Source organism: Procambarus clarkii, chromosome 36 (genome assembly GCF_040958095.1).
Source record: "Procambarus clarkii isolate CNS0578487 chromosome 36, FALCON_Pclarkii_2.0, whole genome shotgun sequence".
Taxonomy (NCBI): domain Eukaryota; kingdom Metazoa; phylum Arthropoda; class Malacostraca; order Decapoda; family Cambaridae; genus Procambarus; species Procambarus clarkii.
The window spans coordinates 23,331,531-23,350,184 of record NC_091185.1 but is presented as its reverse complement, the minus strand read 5'-3'; the positions used below and the strand labels follow the sequence as shown (position 1 = coordinate 23,350,184).

At 40.9% G+C, this 18,654-nt stretch overlaps 1 protein-coding gene across 2 annotated transcripts in view; it reads left to right on the top strand.

Annotated features, from left to right (window-relative positions):
- LOC123756163 (indian hedgehog protein) overlaps positions 1–18,654 on the top strand; it is a 117,502-nt gene that overhangs the window by 79,688 nt on the left and 19,160 nt on the right. The window lies entirely within an intron of this gene.

The window sequence follows — 18,654 nt, the reverse complement described above, 5'->3', positions numbered from 1 at the left end:
TGAGTGACTGGCAGGCCGGGAGCAGGGCCCCCTATTGGCTCGGATGTTGTGCTGAGGCACAACAGAGCTTCGTCCCGGGAACTCCTGTGAAATGTCGGCTTGAACGTTGAAGTATGAGGCTGCTTCCTGATGGATGTTTGGAACTGATGCTTTGGAGCTGGTGCCCGCAGCAGAGGTAGAAGGTTTGACTGGCTCCAGGGTCTTGATAATTTCTTGACGGCTTTGGCAGTGGTGGGAAATTGCATGATGATTGTCATTGCATGGAAGGCATCATTGAGTTTCAGACTTGCAGATAGAGTAGTAATGATCCTCGGCGCAAATGCTGCACTTTTGGTTGGGCAGTTGACACTTGTTGGTGGGGTGGGTGTACTTGTAGCACCGGAAGCACTGGTTGACCTTGGAGTATCGTTCAATCTTCACTTTCTATAGAGGTATCAGGATGCCAAAGCAGCGGAAGCTATAAGTGGCAGTAGCCTGCGTAGCCATCGCTACGAAGGTGAAGGTTATCTTCAAGGATGGTTGTTTGCCAACAGTGTTCATGTTGAAGAGCTCACCGGTTAATACTGCCATGTCCCCGTTTTCTTCATCGATGTTGTGCAGAACAGCTTGTGTTTTTCGATCAGCGATCCAATAGCTGATCCCGCTGATGTTGTTTTGCTACGAAGCCGGTGTTACCAGTAACATTCTGCTACATTAATAGTCACACTCACGCCTTCCTACCAGCCCAGAGTAACTTTAAAGTTGGCAATGTCTGACTTCTGTATGTTTTTTGGAAGTCTTCACATGATGCACGATTTCGTGTCCACCAGAGTCAGACTTGACTTTGAGGTCCCTGGATGTCATCTGGTGATCTCATTGGTCAATGTTTGCATCAGTCACCCGATCAGGGCATGACCCGAGGTCACGTGACTCCCGGAGGGAGCTAGGAGGTTTTCATTTGCAGCTTAGGGCTTACTTGTGTTTCAGCAACCTGTCCTCTTAAAAAGAACGTCGCTTTTGGCCGTTTGCCCGTATGGCCGAATTATGGACGTAATTTGAAAATGAAAAAAAATTAATATAAATTTTGGATTATTTTTTTCAACAACAGTAAGTTAAGGGTCCTCTGATAGGTTAGGTAAGCAGGAAATTCTCATAAAGTTTCAAAACGGTATGAAAAAGGTTAATGGAAAGAATCCGTTACTAAGCTGGCCGAGTAAGCCGGACGACTCAAACAGAAAACGGAACAGTACGTCACTCTTGTGAGTCGATTTCATTTCAAATTACTGTCCAAATTTATCCATAGCGCACATACGAGCGAAAAGTGACGTTATTTTTAAGAGGACGGGTTGGTTTCAGAGCTCGATCAGGTCAGATGAGTAGCAAGACGTTCCATACGTGGGGTTTTACTTCTCAACTCTCTTACCCGATCTAATTCTTAGTACAAAACATAAATTAACAAGACTTTAGTGAAATTCTGAGTAATAATTAATCATAAGAAATCATGAAGAATTAAATAATATAATTTACACAACAGACTACAGTTAATACTGTATGAGACATTCTGCTACTTAATTTGAATATCAAAAATGAAAACCCAAGTGCACATAGCTGGGTACGATGATAGTGTAGACTCCGTCAGGTGGCCCACTGTTGAGGAAGAGGCTATAGAATGCAGGTATCCTACCGCTTACTTGCACACCTGCCAAGAAGCCTCACATCAATATATATGAATATAAAGTTAAATCAAGTGCAGCTAGGTACCGATTCTTTGTCTTGAACGTAATCCAGACAAATAAAACAGCATTTGTGAATAACTTTGCCTGAAGAATTCAAGATAACTCTTTGGGTGGAAAATTAATTGACTAAAAATAAATTATAAAAATTTACATTATATCGGAATATTATATGTAATTAAAGCCAACAATTATTGTCAACTCAATTATTTTGGGCATAAAGTTCCACGATATAACCGGAGCTCTATAAGAAATAGTTAAGTGACATACAATATCATTATTTCAATAATATAAAAACGTTTACAAGTATTCATGTTAATAGAGACTGTAGCGCTCTTGTCAACTGGTCTGGTGGTCGACTGAATTCTCCATATGCAGTTGTAAGCACAGTAGTGTGTGCAAGAAGCTCGGAACATGTGGCAACCCGGCTTGGGTTTAGCACATCTTGTAGCACTAATTTTGTCAACAAAAGTTAGTTAGATAGATATGTCCCTGAAATAACACTTATTAATCGTATGATCAAAAACAAAGCATATAGTTCCTAATTATGGGATAAAACACTCTGTAGGCTCCAGCACCATGTGGGTCAGTAACAACAGGTGTGTGAGTTGGCGAGATAAACGCGTCTCCCCATCTACTCAGCTGAGATTTTGAGGGAGTATTGATTTACATAATTTAATTTATAATTGATCACTAATATGCTTATTAAATTTAGTAAATACATTAGCATTACGTTAATGGACATTTGATAAGTTATAATTAATATTACTAATTTTGGATCAAATAAAAACCATTGTTAGCAATGTAATGAGATTGCAGGCCGGGCATGAGTGAACTCGTCTGGGTAGCGCCCAGAGATGCCCAGGGCGAGAGTTTACATTTGGAACACTCTACATAGATGATTTTTACTGTGGATATTTTCTTTCCCCATATGTGAACAAAAAATTAATCTTTAATTACGGAAGCTGAACTTCATCAAAGGAGTGTGATGGCACACCACAGTACGAGTGAGTGGCGCAACACCAACTGTACGAAGAATTACCTGCATTGACAATATTTAGTAGTGTGTTGTCGGAAAAGCATACACCATTTATTAATATTCAATACAATAAGCAGATAATATTGCTGCTGAGTTGTATATATAAATTCACTCAGAGAAGACGTGGCGCAGTGGAATTTTCCTCCCGTAGAAAACGGAGATATCATTGCCATGTCGCTATTAAATTCACCAGCTATTGTGCTGGGAATTATTCTTAATACAGCAGTCTTTGGACTTTTAACATCATAAAATATCTCACTTGAATCAACTTAATTATTAGTATCAAAATAGAGTAAATATGACCTTTCTACCACTTATTGACATCTGGACAAAGAGAGCCCAGGGCGTTAGTGGAGGAGGGCCCATAGTCAGCCATTGTTGTTAAGATATCAGGACGCTATAACGAGTTCAACTCCAATAATTCTCCATTGGACGAAATGTTATGGAGAGTAAATTAGTGCTTCTTCCATCATCAACATGCATTCATCACCTAAATAAGGGAAGGGTCTTTCCGAAATCTTATCTAGCCAATCCTTGCCAGTAATGTTAGGTAGATAGGATTATTTCCGGTTAGATCACATGGCAGCAACCGACCCTGAGTGAGTAATATTCTCATCTCTTTATCAATTTACCAATATTTTCTCTGTTATAGCTGTCATATATATATAGGATTCCTGCTATTATTGCATGTGCCCTTTGACAGGAATAATTGAAGAGGAAGAATAATCACTAGTATCCTAGTAACCAGTACATGAGTTGGGGTCAAGCCACACCTACAAGGTGGATCGACTGGCATATTTATCCATGTTTCTTCTGGTTGTCTAGGACAAAATCAGCCATTTAAGATAAGGCCTCCAAATCTTAATTAATAATATATGTATATTAATATTGTAGTTTGATTGACTGCATATATAAACAATACATCTCCCTAATGAGCCAGGAGATCGATTTGTGAAAATTTGCAGAAATACAGTCCACTAAACATCATACAATTGCTATCGAAATATATAAATTAACGTAAATATAAATTCTATATGAATTCATATAAATTGAATAAATATAAATCTCACAGGTCCGTTCCCCACATGTGTCTAGGATGCACTCTGTGTGACGAGTATAGCCACATGATTTGATCAAGTGAGGATCTAGGATTACTGTTTCCTGTACCAGGCTAATAATTAAGAAGTAAGGAAGAATCAAAAGGAGACGACAAGCCGGGGTTAAAGTGGTTCAAGAAGGCTGCCTCGGTTCTTTGTCAGAACAATGCCAACAGTTAAAATCACGCAAAAGGAGCACAGGTTCAACACGCACAAAAGGAGTACAACACGAGTTTAAGATCAGGAAGAGAAACAGGAACTTTTGAGGGGAGATAAATTTACCAGACTATGTACCATTTATTCACATAGATACGGGCAGCAGAGGAAGGAATGAGTGACCTGAAAACAAGGGAGATAAAAGAAATATAATTACGGATCAGGAGAGCAGTAGAGTTAGAGGCTCTGGCAAAAAACTGGAGGGGAAGAAAGAGAGGAATAACCGCGGAAGCAACCAGGATGAACGCCAAGCATTGGTTCCTTGAGATAGACACAAAGCAACGAAAACTGCGTGACAAGAAGTTGGTGTTCATGGATGTTGGCATAAAAACCACGAATATTCCATTGGACGATTGACATTCTTAAAAACAGGGATAACAGAAACAGTAAACAAGGTAAAAACAATATACTAGAATAGATCCGGATCCGGATCAGGGTAAGTGAAATTGTGGTTATGGGGCAGAGGTAAATCTAGCAACGACTAGTGAGTCAAGGGGGCGATAGGATTGGCCAGAGGTGGACAGAATCCGGAGCAGGAGGCAACAGAAAGGGGCCGTCAAGGGAATCAGGAAGGAGAGAAAGAGGGGAGTGCACTAGAGTAAGAGCATCATATGAGAGAGAACCAGGGCCAAGTTCTCCATAGCACGATAGTGCGACTCTGCCACTCAAAAGATCTTGCTCATCTTACCTTGGTCTTGCTCATCATACCTTGGTCTTGCTCATCTTATCTTGATCTTTCTAATTTTACCTTGGTCTTGCTCATCATACCTTGGTCTTGCTCATCTTATCTTGATCTTTCTAATTTTACCTTGGTCTTGCTCATCATACATTGTTCCTTCTCATCTTACCTTGGTCTTGCGCATCTTACATTGGTCTTGCTCATCTTATCTGGGTCTTGCTCATCTTACATTGGTCTTGCTCCTCATACCTTAATCTTGTTCAGTAGCGTAAATTGAGACGTACACCACATGCTACACCTGCAGCAGGTGTGCAATTGCACACCTGAAGTAGGTAATATCAATGTATACATTTCCAGGGGGTTCTGGGGGGTCCCCGGGGGCGCGTGGCTTGTGTCGCGGGGTGGCCAGGTGTGTCTCGTGGGGGGGGGGGGGGATTGTGTGTCGTTGTGGGTAAAAGTGTAGGTATAGGAGCAGGTGTGCATGATGAGAAGTTGTAAGATGAAAGTGTATGAGTATTGTTGGGGTTTACAGTTCTCTCTCTACTCTGTGAGCAACCTTAACTGTACTTAATCCTGGCGAGGTCGCCAATGTTGGGGTTTATACTCTATTCTTACTCTGGGGTGACCACCAGTTATCTCAAGGTCACTCACCGTAGCCCTGCGGGTCTTCACTCTAATCCTCTCGGCGCCACTGCACGCCAGGAGAGTATCCCAGTCAATCCCAACCGGCCTTCTGATTGAGAAGGAGTGGGAACACACTTCTTGTTTACTTAACTGTTGTGTGGCCCGCCCCAACCATAGGGCTTTACTATTAACCACAAGGTCGCCAACTGGTGTTTTCGGTGTCCAGTAACACCTCAGTGGACTGGTTGAATTAGTGGTAGCCTCGGCAAGGTCACACTCAAAAGATCAGGAATCCGGCAGATACTTACTCTTATCACTCTTTGCTTTCCAGTATAATATAGCCACAAGATCAATGGAGGGGATGATATAAACACAAAAGTAATTTTGTATTTTACTTAAAATGCATGAAAGATGTCACAAGGTCAATCAATAAATAAATCAGCTGATCTTGGCTGTAGCCGGTCGTTCCCACGAATATTATGCACTCACTAAGTGGCAACACCTCCCCCTCTCGTCAATGTCAAGAACAGCTGAGCGCCTGGCTCCGCGCGAAAGTTTATTGCTTGTTTTCTAGATTCACGCGCGCTGTTTCTTTAAGTTCTCCAATATTACTAGAAACTCGCACACTCGAGATTGGCAACAATAGCACGTATTACTTAGTTACACTATACTCGGGCTCAAACAGTCGTTTCTACAATCAATGCGACAATGACTCACTGTAATGGTTTTACCTGCCCTTCATTCAATGATATATTATGAAGTATTTAACACTGGAGTTTTCAGCACTTTCTCTCGTGGGCGATAACACAATAATTCACTGTACTCACAAATGATTAATCACTGCATGAACACAGACATATATAATGTATATAAATCAGACATCAATAAATGGTAAATAAATAGTTTCTGGGCACATAGCCTTAACTTCCAAATACTGGCATAATATTATCTATAATTTATCACTATATGTTCACATTAAAGTCTCTAAAAAGATATACAAAACACAGTAAATTTATCACTTGTTCCGGGTGCCTGTACACACCAATAATAAACATGAATATTACAAGTACTCTTGATAGAACTACACTGCACACTGGTGCCTTACTGTGACACGGGTGAGACTTGCTCACGACATATAAAATCCTCAGGCTAGATAATATAGCCGAATAATATAGCTAACTAAAGGGGAATGGGGAGGGAAACTAGAAACACCTACTTCAACCTATCCTCCGATGAGAGTTGAGTTGTAGCTCCTGGTCCTCGTGTCGGGAACGCCCCCACACACACGTTGTCGTGTCCTACCGGAACCACTCGTCGTCCCACCGTTTAGCGCGTCGTCTCCGTGCCTTCTTCCCTGCAGGTCCGTGCTCCTTCTCGACTTCTGTTAGGGTTGGAGTCGGTCTCCTGGCCGTCGTCTTCTCCCATCAACGGCTGCCGCCTACGTCTCAGCTGCAGTCGTCCGGAATCCCAAATAGTCCTCTTCTTCCTCTGCTACCCAGTGGCTCTGTCAGCTACTACGCCGTCACGACTGGGTGAACTGCTTCAGACGTCGCCTACATCACTGCACAGACTTCACTTCTTCTTGCACAGTACCTGACTGGAGCACTTGTTGCTCAATAACCGTCGATTCCCTCTCTGGTTCAACACATGAACTAGGGAAGACCTCACAGAGTACTGGCAGACTTCAGGTGACGCGTAAATCCATGGGAGCGGGAAACAACTGTCAAACTGACAGGACCAATCGTCGCACGTCCAACCTCCTTGACGTGTCGTGTCTGACTGCTGGCGCCAGCGCGGCGCGCTGCCCGGACCCCCTTCCTTTCGTGACGTCACTTTCGCCACGGGAAGTTCTCATTGGCTCCCGGTGCCACATTGCTGTCGGTGACCAATCCTGTGTCACTGACGTCACACCGTTTTGGCGGGGAATCAGGAGAGCCAGCGCCATCTTGGCTTCCTAAAGGGCCTATACCACAGGCCAAAATATTACTGTTTCACAAATTTCTCGGCTCTCCGAGAACACTCCACTCTCTCCCATATATCAAATTGATGCCTGCTACGTAGAGAACGCTTGGGAAAAGTAGACATGACTCTTACTGCAGGCGTGGGAGAAATATAAGGGGGGGAACACCGTCACAGTATGTAACGTAGAATTAAGCATTTGTAAAAATATTTAGAGTTAAATAAAAGTATGTAGGAAGACTCTGTTGAGGGTTGAGAGGGCGGCCCCTCCCATGGAGGGACGAGCCTATAGGCGGTCGAGATTCTTTTTTTTTAGGTGAATTATTAGGCAATGGCATGTGAAGATGGATATGGGGGAAGGGAAGTACAGAGGATCAGGCAGGGAGCTTTGACTGATAGTGGGGCTCAGACTCTCGTGTTTTTTTTTTTTAACAATAAGTCTGTTTATGTAGGAAGTTCAAAGTGAAGTATATATATTTTACCAAAACGTATAACATTCTCACCAAGGTCTTCGCCGGTGGTGTCAGTCTCCGATGTCTTCATCAGCAGGTGTAAGAACTACCGTTAGTTTCATGTCAAACACGACTGCGTTTTCACGGTAGGAGGTCTCACCTGTGAGTGAGCTGAGAGCAAATGACCCATAATATTTTTACAAAGGCGGTCACCCTAACCTCACCCTCCCCTTCCCTAGCCTGCAGCCTAGAACAGTAAGGAGTAGGCTCATTGCGACCACATGGCCCCTGTTAAACTGCATAGGTATGAGGTGCACCACCACATGGCTGTGGGGAGCCAGCGTTTGGGCGGGCTAGCCATTTGATCGGTGAGTTGTAACTGACTGACTGAGGTAGATGAGGTGTGTGAGCGAGGGGATATAATATACATGAAAACAAGGGGTGGGCCACCTTACTCCCCATAAATCCCATCCTGCTCCTTCAGCCTTCACATAACTTCTACATGGCTTCCCGTGTCACACGCCTCATAGCAGATGAGGGTAGACCATATAGTACATGGATGGAGAGCGAGCGAGTGTTCGAGCGGGTCACCTCTTTGATGTCTGTCGTGCGACTGAGGTAAATGACCACAATACTCTCCACCACAGTCGTTCCTGTGTGTCCCCTCTCCCCTACACTTAACACGCTCCATTTACTTGTCATCAACAGGTTTTGGCACTTACATGCATGTCTCTGCATTCAGAACATATAAATAGTTAAGGGTTTAAACACATTTTATGTAAATTTTATTCTTTATTAAACAGTAAGACACTTACAACGACAATAATAATAATAATATTTAAAAATTTGCAAACATCGTTTTTTCCCCAAATAACTTTTAAGTGTTACGAGCCTCGTCGTATATCAGTCTTCAATCTTCTTATAACAAATCAAATCAATGCTAGTGTGTGTTACACACTTCGTAACATCATGGGGTCATCATGCAAACATTGTTCTATTACTGTGTGGTTTTTTAGACCTTGTTTAGACCTTATGGGAGCCGGTCGGCCGAGCGGAGAGCACGCGGGACTTGTGATCCTGTGGTCCTGGGTTCGATCCCAGGCGCCGGCGAGAAACAATGGGCAGAGTTTCATTCACCCTATGCTCCTGTTACCTAGCAGTAAAATAGGTACCTGGGTGTTAGTCAGCTGTCACGGGCTGCTTCCTGGGGGTGGAGGCCTGGTCAAGGACCGGGCCGCGGGGACACTAAAAACCCCGAAATCATCTCAAGATAACCTCAAGATTGTAACACACAATGTAAGGCAACGCAAAAATAAGCTTTCTGCTGATGTAAAGCGTGTCTACCTAACGTAACGTAATGTGAGCAACATGCAAACATCCTTCTTTCCCCGATAACAGGTTAAGAATTACATCAACAACAGTCGTAAGACCGTCTTCTTATAACAAACCAAATCAATGCTAGTGTGTGTTTTTCACCTCATAATGTAACGTGACCAACATGCAAATGTGTGTTTTACACCTCGTAACATAACGTGACCAACATGCTATGTGCGTTTTACACCTCATAACGAATCGTGACCAACATGCCATCACCATTCAATTACTGTGTGACTGTTTTTTAGTCTTTGTAACACTCACAATGTAACGTAATGCGGAAAATCAGCGTTCTGCTGTTCCATTTAAATATCATTTTTGAAAATATAAAGCATGACTAGTCAATCTCCTAGGCCTCTACATCCAGCACCAATTATAATTAGTACTATGTAACGATTTAGTCCTTGTAACACACAATGTAACGTAATGCAGAAAATCAGCTTTTCTGCTGACCCAAATAAATATCACTTTGAAAATATATAGCGTGTCTAGTCAGTCTCCTCCTCTTCATCCAACACCAAATAATTATTACTGTGTGACTGTTTCTAGTTCTTGTAACACACAATATAACGTAAAGCGGAAAATCCGCTTCTCTGCTGATCCAAATATATATCGTTTTGAAAATTTAAGGCGTGTCTAGTCAGTCTCCTTCTCCTCTTCATCCAACACCAAAAATTATTACTGTTTGGCTGTTTTTAGTTCTAGTAACACGCAATGTTACGTAACGTGGAAGATCAGATTTTCTGCTGACTCAAATAATTATAACTTGTGAAAATATAAAGCACATCTAGTCATTCTCCTTCTCCCCTTCATCCTTCACCAATAAGTATTATTATTATTGTGCAACTGTTTTATTAAAAGTATATGTAATAGGAGAGTTGTTCTGCAGCATGGCTTTATTAATGGCTATTAATCCTTCAGGATAAGGTCATCCCCCATCGACCCATAGACGTGTAGACTTGATTTTATATTTTAAACTAGCTTGTTCATTATCACTGTGTACAGGTTGGCCTTTTTTTTTTTGGTTTTATAGTTAATCGTCAATTGTATATTCTGATTTTTGGCCAACCTGAAAGGGCAAGCATGAATGGTCCCCAGGCATACATGCAACTGAAAACTGATGGTCAAGTGGATAAGGTGCCCTGTACACCAGTTGGAAAGTGCTCCTGGCTGTATCGGTTCGAGTCACTTCTGAGGTGTGAGTTTTCAGTTGCATGTATGCCTGGGGACCATTCAGGCTTGTTCGCATTTGTGTTCCTCACGTGTGCCCCAAAGAATGAGGCGATTTGATAAAATACTATGCCCAAGATTACCATCAGAGTGCTGGCGGGCTGATGGGCAAATAGCCTCTGCTACCATCAGCTTTTGTCCGGTCGTGATGGTCGAGTGGATAAGGTGCCCTGTACACCAGTTGCAAAGTGCTCCTGGCAGTATGGGTTCGAGTCACTTCAGGGGTGTGAGTTTTCAGTTATATATATTTTATATATATATATATATATATATATATATATATATATATATATATATATATATATATATATATATATATATATATATATATATATATATGTTTCATTGAATATGACCGCATATTCTGTATTTATTATTTTCTGGTTTAGGGCTTCTATCCATCAATCCAGTGTAATTGGCCAATTACACTGGATTGATCTTTGTGTGTAGATAGGAGCTGCCTCGTATGGGCCAATAAGCCTTTTGCAGCCTCTATGTTTCACCTCACATTTATCCCTTATGTATCCCCCCCATGTTTTCACCTTTATTGTATTATCACCTGACCCAGTGCGGGTATAAAATCAACTAGTATTGTAAGATCTGTTCACTTGAGAATGAACCATGGAGGTTCGAAACGTTGTGCAAATTATATAAAGAAGTGTAATACACTCTATAGTAAATCACTTCTTTTCTTCACCTTAAAAGTACGAAAATGAGTTTTGGAGAACTCCTATTTCAATTAAGCCCTGATGCTAAGAAAATAGTTAGAGGGATAGAAGCCCTAAACCAGAAAATAATAAATACAGAATATGCAGTCATATTCAATGAAACATGTTTGAAAGAAAACCTGCTGCCAGTATACACCAATATATATATATATATATATATATATATATATATATATATATATATATATATATATATATATATATATATATATATATATATATATATATATATATATATATATATATATTTTTTTTTTACTATAGAATGTATTACACTTTTTTATACAATTTGCACAACGTTTCGAACCTCCATGGTTCATTCTCAAGTGAAGAGATCTTACAATGCTGGGTGATTTTATACCCACACTGGGTCAGGTCATAAGACAATAAAAGTGAAAACATGGGGGGATACATAAGGGATAAATGTAGGGTGAAACATAAAAATAGAGGTAACTGCAGAAGGCTTATTGGCCCATACGAGGCAGCTTCTATCTACATACAAAGATTAATCAAGTGTAATTGGCCAATTACACTATATATATAACTATATATATATATATATATATATATATATATATATATATATATTATATATATATAATATATATATATATATATATATATATATATATATATATATATATATATATATATATATATATATATATATATATATATATATGCGGAAAATCCACAGAGAAATATGAAATGAGGTGAACGTTTCGGCTTGTTAAAGCCTTTGTCAACACCAGACTGACTAAGGAGAAGGGAGAAGGGGGAGGATATATAGGCCGACACCTGACCAACCCATCCCTAGGGTTGGTCAGGTGTAAATAACCAAAAACAGGTATAGCTTTGCTTAGAATGGTCTAAGAGGATTAAGCGGTCAGAGAATAAGGATGAAAGATTAAAGAAAAGCCTCATGAACACACAATATATGAATATACAATTATAATGAGACATTGTAAGCCTCTCTATCAGAGTTGTTTCTTAAACTGTTGTGCAATATTATAACTTAAAAATGGATCAAGTTTGTACATTCCAGTACTAACATTAAGAAGATTTGGACACTGACTGATTAGAGCAGACTCAATCAAATTCCGTTCCACGAAATCCCCACAATTGGTAATGCTTTTTGCCCCATTCCAGTTAATATTGTGATCGCATAAACTCGTATGTAGATACAATGCATTAGACGTTTGGGCAGTTCTAATACTATAAGCATGTTGTGACAACCGCAATTGTAAGGACTTTCCTGTTTGTCCAAGGTACACAGAATCACAATCATTGCAGGGAATCGAATACACACAACCTGCTGTATCAGGGGAGTTTTTTATTAAATTGGATTTGATCGTACTATTAGTGAACACCAAATTTATATTAAGTTTCTTAAAAATCAGAGACAATTTTTCAAGTCCACTCGCATAAGGTACCACCAATGAGTTAATAATTTTTGGTTTCGCCTTAGGGACGTGATTATAAAACGTACGCTTGGCTTGTACAAACGAGAATTCCAAAAACCTCTTAGGATATTGTAAACTCTTCCCAATTTCATATATTTTAGCAATCTCTTCATCAAAAAACTCAGTTTTCTTAATGAACTCAATTCTTTGGTACCTTCAATAAAATTCACTTGTGAGACTGAGGAGAATGGTACTCTTCCGTTTTTGGACATTATGATTCATAGAGTCACTAGAAAGTTCAAATTTAATGTGTATAGGAAACCTACCAACGTGGGGTCGTATGTTCATTTTTATTCGAATCATCATAGTAAAGTTAAACAGGCAGTATTTTCAGGAATGTTTCTACGAGCTTTGAGGGTTTGCAGCCCTGAGTTTTTTGATGAAGAGATGAAACTAATGGTAGTTCTTACACCTGCTGATGAAGACATCGGAGACTGACACCACCGGCGGAGACTTTGCTGAGAATGTTATACGTTTTGGTAAAATATACACTTCCATCTGGATTTCCTACATACAACAGACATATTATTAAAAAAAACTCTCAAGCTTAAGAGCCCCACTCTCAGTCAAAGCTCCCTACCTGGTCCTCTTTACTCCCATCCCCCCTTATCCTGCTTCACATGCCATTGCCTAACCATTCACCTAAAAAAAATCTCGATCTCCCAGGCTCGTCCCTCGATGGGAGGGGCCCCCTCTCAACCCTGCCTCGTAGCCTGGTGGATAGCGCGCAGGACTCGTAATTCTGTGGCGCGGGTTCGATTCCCGCACGAGGCAGAAACAAATGAGCAAAGTTTCTTTCACCCTAAATGCCCCTGTTACCTAGCAGTAAATAGGTACCTGGGTGTTAGTCAGCTGTCACGGGCTGCTTCCTGGGGGTGGAGGCCTGGTCAAGGACCGGGCCGCGGAGACACTAAAGCCCCGAAATCAACTCAAGATAACTCAAGATAACCTGCATATAGTCTTCCTACATACTTTTATTTAACTATATATATTTCTCCTCATGCTTAACTCTACATTACTTACTCATACACTTACATCTTACAACTACTTAACATGTACACCTGCTCCTATACTTACACGTTTACCCACAGCGACACACAACCTCTCCACGAGATTCACAACCACGGCCACTCTCCGTGACAAACAACCACCCTGCAACACCAACCACGTGCCCCCGGGGACCCCCCCCCCCAGAACCTCCCGGAGATATAGATTATGCATTTACCTGCTTCAGGTGCAATTGCACTCCTGCTGCAGGTGTAGCGCACGGTTCACGTCTACAATCACTACTTTGCTCATCATTCCTTGGTCATGCTTCTCTTACCTTCGTCTTCCTTATCAAACCTGGGTCTTGCTAATCATATCTTGGTCTTGCTTATCTTACCTTGGTATTGCTAATTTTACCTTGGTCTTGCTCATCTTATCTGTGTCTTGCTCATCTAACCTGTGTCTTGCTCATCTAATCTGTGTCTTGCTCATCTTATATGGGTCTTGCTAATCTTGCATTGGTCTTGCTCGTCTTATCTGGTGTGAGATTTTTTTCTCCGCCTACCTTCCTTTAGGAGGTGGACCTCAAGCATAAAGAACTGCACAGTGCAGATATTTCTACTCTAAGCATGAGCCCAATAGAAAAAGGAAAAGCCGAAGCAAACCGCCAGGCTTCCACCACTAGGGTGAAAACCTGTCCACTTAGGTCGCTGGTTCCTCCTAGTTAAAAAGGACGTTAAAACCAATAAAAGGTAACCGACGGGTTCTCACAATCAAATATTTGTATTTGATGTAGCGCTATGAATTGGAATTCGAATTTCCCAAGAACAGCCGTAATTAAAAAAAGATCACATTGCAACAATCGTATAAAGCAGAACAAGGGTGGAAAAGAATGGTTGAAGGGTTGACATCAAAGACCGTTCTCAGTAACAAATTAACAATTTATTTACAAGAGACTAAACTACTACAACATCGAGTTTACGTTACGTTATTGTCCATCAAGTTGCACTATAACAACAGCTAAATAGCAACGACTCCGGTCCATTGCTGTGCGGCTGCATGCTGAACTAACGTGAACACAGGTGTGCCCACTGACGACGCAATATTGCAAACAAATAATTCACAAGACTAAGTTTACATAACAGAGAGTGAATCATTACGTTAATGTCTATCCAGTGGCACTTGCAACACAGCTATTCAACAGCCCCTCGAGAAATGACAGCAGTCTCCATCATGCTGACACTTCGAGATGACTAAATGAAGTAGCTGAACAATGATGCATACTGATGACACAAGCTTGCAATCAATGTTGTCATGGCTTCACGGTTAACAGATACTATAATGACAATCTTACGGGTCCTCCAACCCTCCAGGCGAGATACGCACGTAACTAGGAGGGTAGTCCAACACTGACTCCCCCTATCACAACCTGATGTGAACACTCTTTGCAACTTCCTGCAAGAAGTTGCAAATGTAAACAGTAAACAAAGCCAGACAAGGTGGGATTCTGAGACACTTCTCCAGTAATCCCCAAATTACTTTACTCTCGTCACCAGACGATAAACAAAAGAAATTGCCTTAATCAATTACAAAATTAATTATGTGATTAATTACGTTAATTGACTGTCCACAGCAGTCAGCAACAAAGTACTTTACGTTAATCACAAACACTTGTCTCTCTTAACACACGTCAACTTGTTAACAATAACTCAAAGTCTCTTAAAATACTTCACACTTGATTCCTCCAAGTATTCAGTGAGTAATTCCTAATTAATGTCAAATGAACAACTAATTAAATCCCAATCGAGTTATATTTACTAAGCCTACCACTATCTTGGCAGCTTCTCAACAGTCTGTCAAAATTTAATGAGCGTTAATGACCCTAATTAACCCCGAGCAATTAATTAACTGTCACCAGAACCGATAATTAATCATACATAAATACGTCTCACTCCGCACTGCCTAAGCAGGTCTCATCAAACAGACGAGGTGTTAATTACCCTAATTAACATGAGTGCCATTGTCACCAGACAGGATATGATTAATATAACGAATTATGCTAGCTCCATGACCTCGCTTTACCGAGTCATCAAGACCTTTGACGTTAATTACTCCACTAATTATCATAAGCCACTAATTGCTGTACCACAGACAGGTACTTAGTCTCGAGCTAAATACATTAACACAAATACTGTCAGACCTTGACAGTTAATCCCCACTATGTGAATTCATGATGAGAATGCTAATTACACTATTAGCTAGAGTGGTCAATTAGTTTTCACACAGACAATTAATTGCACCTGAAACGTATCTCAACAAGCTCAACACTGTTTCCCTTAACAGCTCTCTCTCATTAAGTAATGTGCAACCCCTTATGTAGTTAATTACCCCTAATAACTCTCACTGAATCCTCAAGTCTTTAACACAACTTTAAGAAACACAAAGTAACCCCAGGTTACATAGGTCACACTTACAGTGGCACAACAAAATAAATGCACAACCTACATATGGTTGCAGCTTCTCTGCAACACGGTAATTACTGTACCCTCACAGTAATGACACACGGTTTGGCAACACAAAAGTATACCTACATTACTGCCCACTCTAATCTTGCAACAGTTACAAGGAACTAATGTGTGGAATCACTACTCTAGCAAAACAATTTACGTTAATATAAGACACCATCGCTACACTGAGAGCTGGCATTAATTCTCCTAATTAGGCAGATTAACCAATCAATTGCTTGCTCTCTCATTAAGTACTGTGAATTCCCCTGAATAATTAAAGGGACCTACGTAAATCAACAACACAGTGCCTAGGGCAGTAATATAGCGTATACCAAACAACAACACTGCCCAAACATACAAACATAATGATGCCGTCAACATACCCCACATGATAATGACATCACTATGCAATCAGTCAGCAATCACAATTACTGACTCACCACACAACACCCTAATAATATACATGCAAATGAAACACATGGAAATGGTACACACATATATAAATTATATCATCCCTAGAGTAGTTACTACATAATTATACAGACCTCAGGATGTCCTCTGACAACCCTAACTACAGTGGCCTGTCTACCTCTGGAATAATATAACAACATGCGGCAACATGGCATTAATCTTGACTCTGAATGATATATATTGAATCGACAGATTAACAATCACTTATATGGTAAAAATATCTACACTGACCGGTTTACATACTCTAGTCAGTCTACACACAAAATATATCTATATACATCTACATGTGTGGTTCTGTGTATAACATACGCTAACATCACTATACAGTCACCTTGACCCCAGTAAGACAGCTGCCTCTCCGCTCTTTTCCTCGCCTGGCAGGCGCTATGGGACAACACAGCTGGTACCGGAATTAACATCAGTCCAGAGACACTGCATACATTACATAATAATGAGTACTCAAGTTACCACTCTCTTACATACACTCCCCCGGTCACAATCACACTTGCTGAAGAACACCTAGCTCGCTCCCACGTGCGTCGACTGTTGGGATCAAACTGTTGAAAACTCAACACATTTAAATAGGTTTGTTCTGTGATTGCTTTTCTTATTTTTCTTTGTAATCCGACGGGTTACATTGATTTAATCAGGTGTCAGTCTCAGTATGACCTATTGTCAGGTGCGACATACGTGGTGCTGAGGTCTGACAGAGGACAAGAAATAATTTTGGAGAAGACTGCCTCATGGATATATTCGGCTGTATCACTAAAAGCATAAGTGAGTACATTATATACAATTTCATATATATATATATATATATATATATATATATATATATATATATATATATATATATATATATATATATATATATATATATATATATATATATATATATATATATATATATATATATATATAGAATATATATATATTCGAACGAATATATATATATATATATATATATATATATATATATATATATATATATATATATATATATAAAAGTTTGTGAGGGTACCACCTCTGGTGCCAATGTGGGGACCCATAGCCTCGGAGAAGAAAATAAAAAGTATTCAGAGGAGACCTTGTGGTTTCTCACTGAACACTAATATTATCTTCTCCTACCACCCCCATTCTTTTGTATGTACACATATATATTTACTTTATTTGAACTTTGTTACAAAAAAGGAGTTACATATGGGTTACAAAGATGGTTGTCATAGGTTGTCGAGTTCCTCCAGCTCCTCAGATGGCGGGAAGGAACCCTGGATGCAGTGCGCATTTCCCCTCTGTATCGCCACACTGAGGCGCTGGAAAAGAAAGCTTGCAGCTCTCGGGTCCCTTGTTGTTTCAATGAGCCTAGAACCCAGTTCCTTCAAAAAACTGGTAGCACTTTTACCCCAGGCGCCGAGCGTCTCAGAAGCAATGGGGACAAAATTGTAGTGGTGATCCAGTTCTCTATACTTACGGGATTTGGCTGCTTCCCTGTGGGTGGCAGCGCCACCTGGTTGTGCAACACTGAGGTTAATGTAGGTGTTAGCCAGGGTTGATACGCACGTGTAGTCCCATACCAACTGCTTGCCATTCTTCCAGGGGTTCACTGTGATACCATCCGGGCGACCAATAAGAGCATCAGAGTTACGGGGCGTTAGGTAATGGGGCTCTCTTTCAGCTGGGCATCCAGCTGTGGTGAGGCTCCTCTTGATGATGTCGTTAACTTCACTGTGCCTCGAGTGCCATCCCCCTGTGCTTTGGCAGAGTAGGCCATGGTGACCGTACCTGTCAGCCACCACCTCGCCGCAAATACACCTATATCTGGTGTGGATTGGGGCAGCAAGGCGGAGGGCCACAGCAATTCAGAGGGCGTGTGGTGTGAGACGCGTGCCAGTTGCCGACATTGGGGTTGCTAACAGGAAATCCCCTGCATGTGGTGCTGCTACTGCTGTGAGGCGAGCAATGTCGTGTTGTGTTGTTGCAGCACCCAGGCACTCTGCAGCAACTTGGTCTACAATGGGACCATCCCAGCTGGATTGCTTGTGGGATTTTGGGGATGGTGGTTGAGGTGATTGGCCTGCACGAGAGGCCCACTCTGTGGCACAGCGTGTAAAATTGG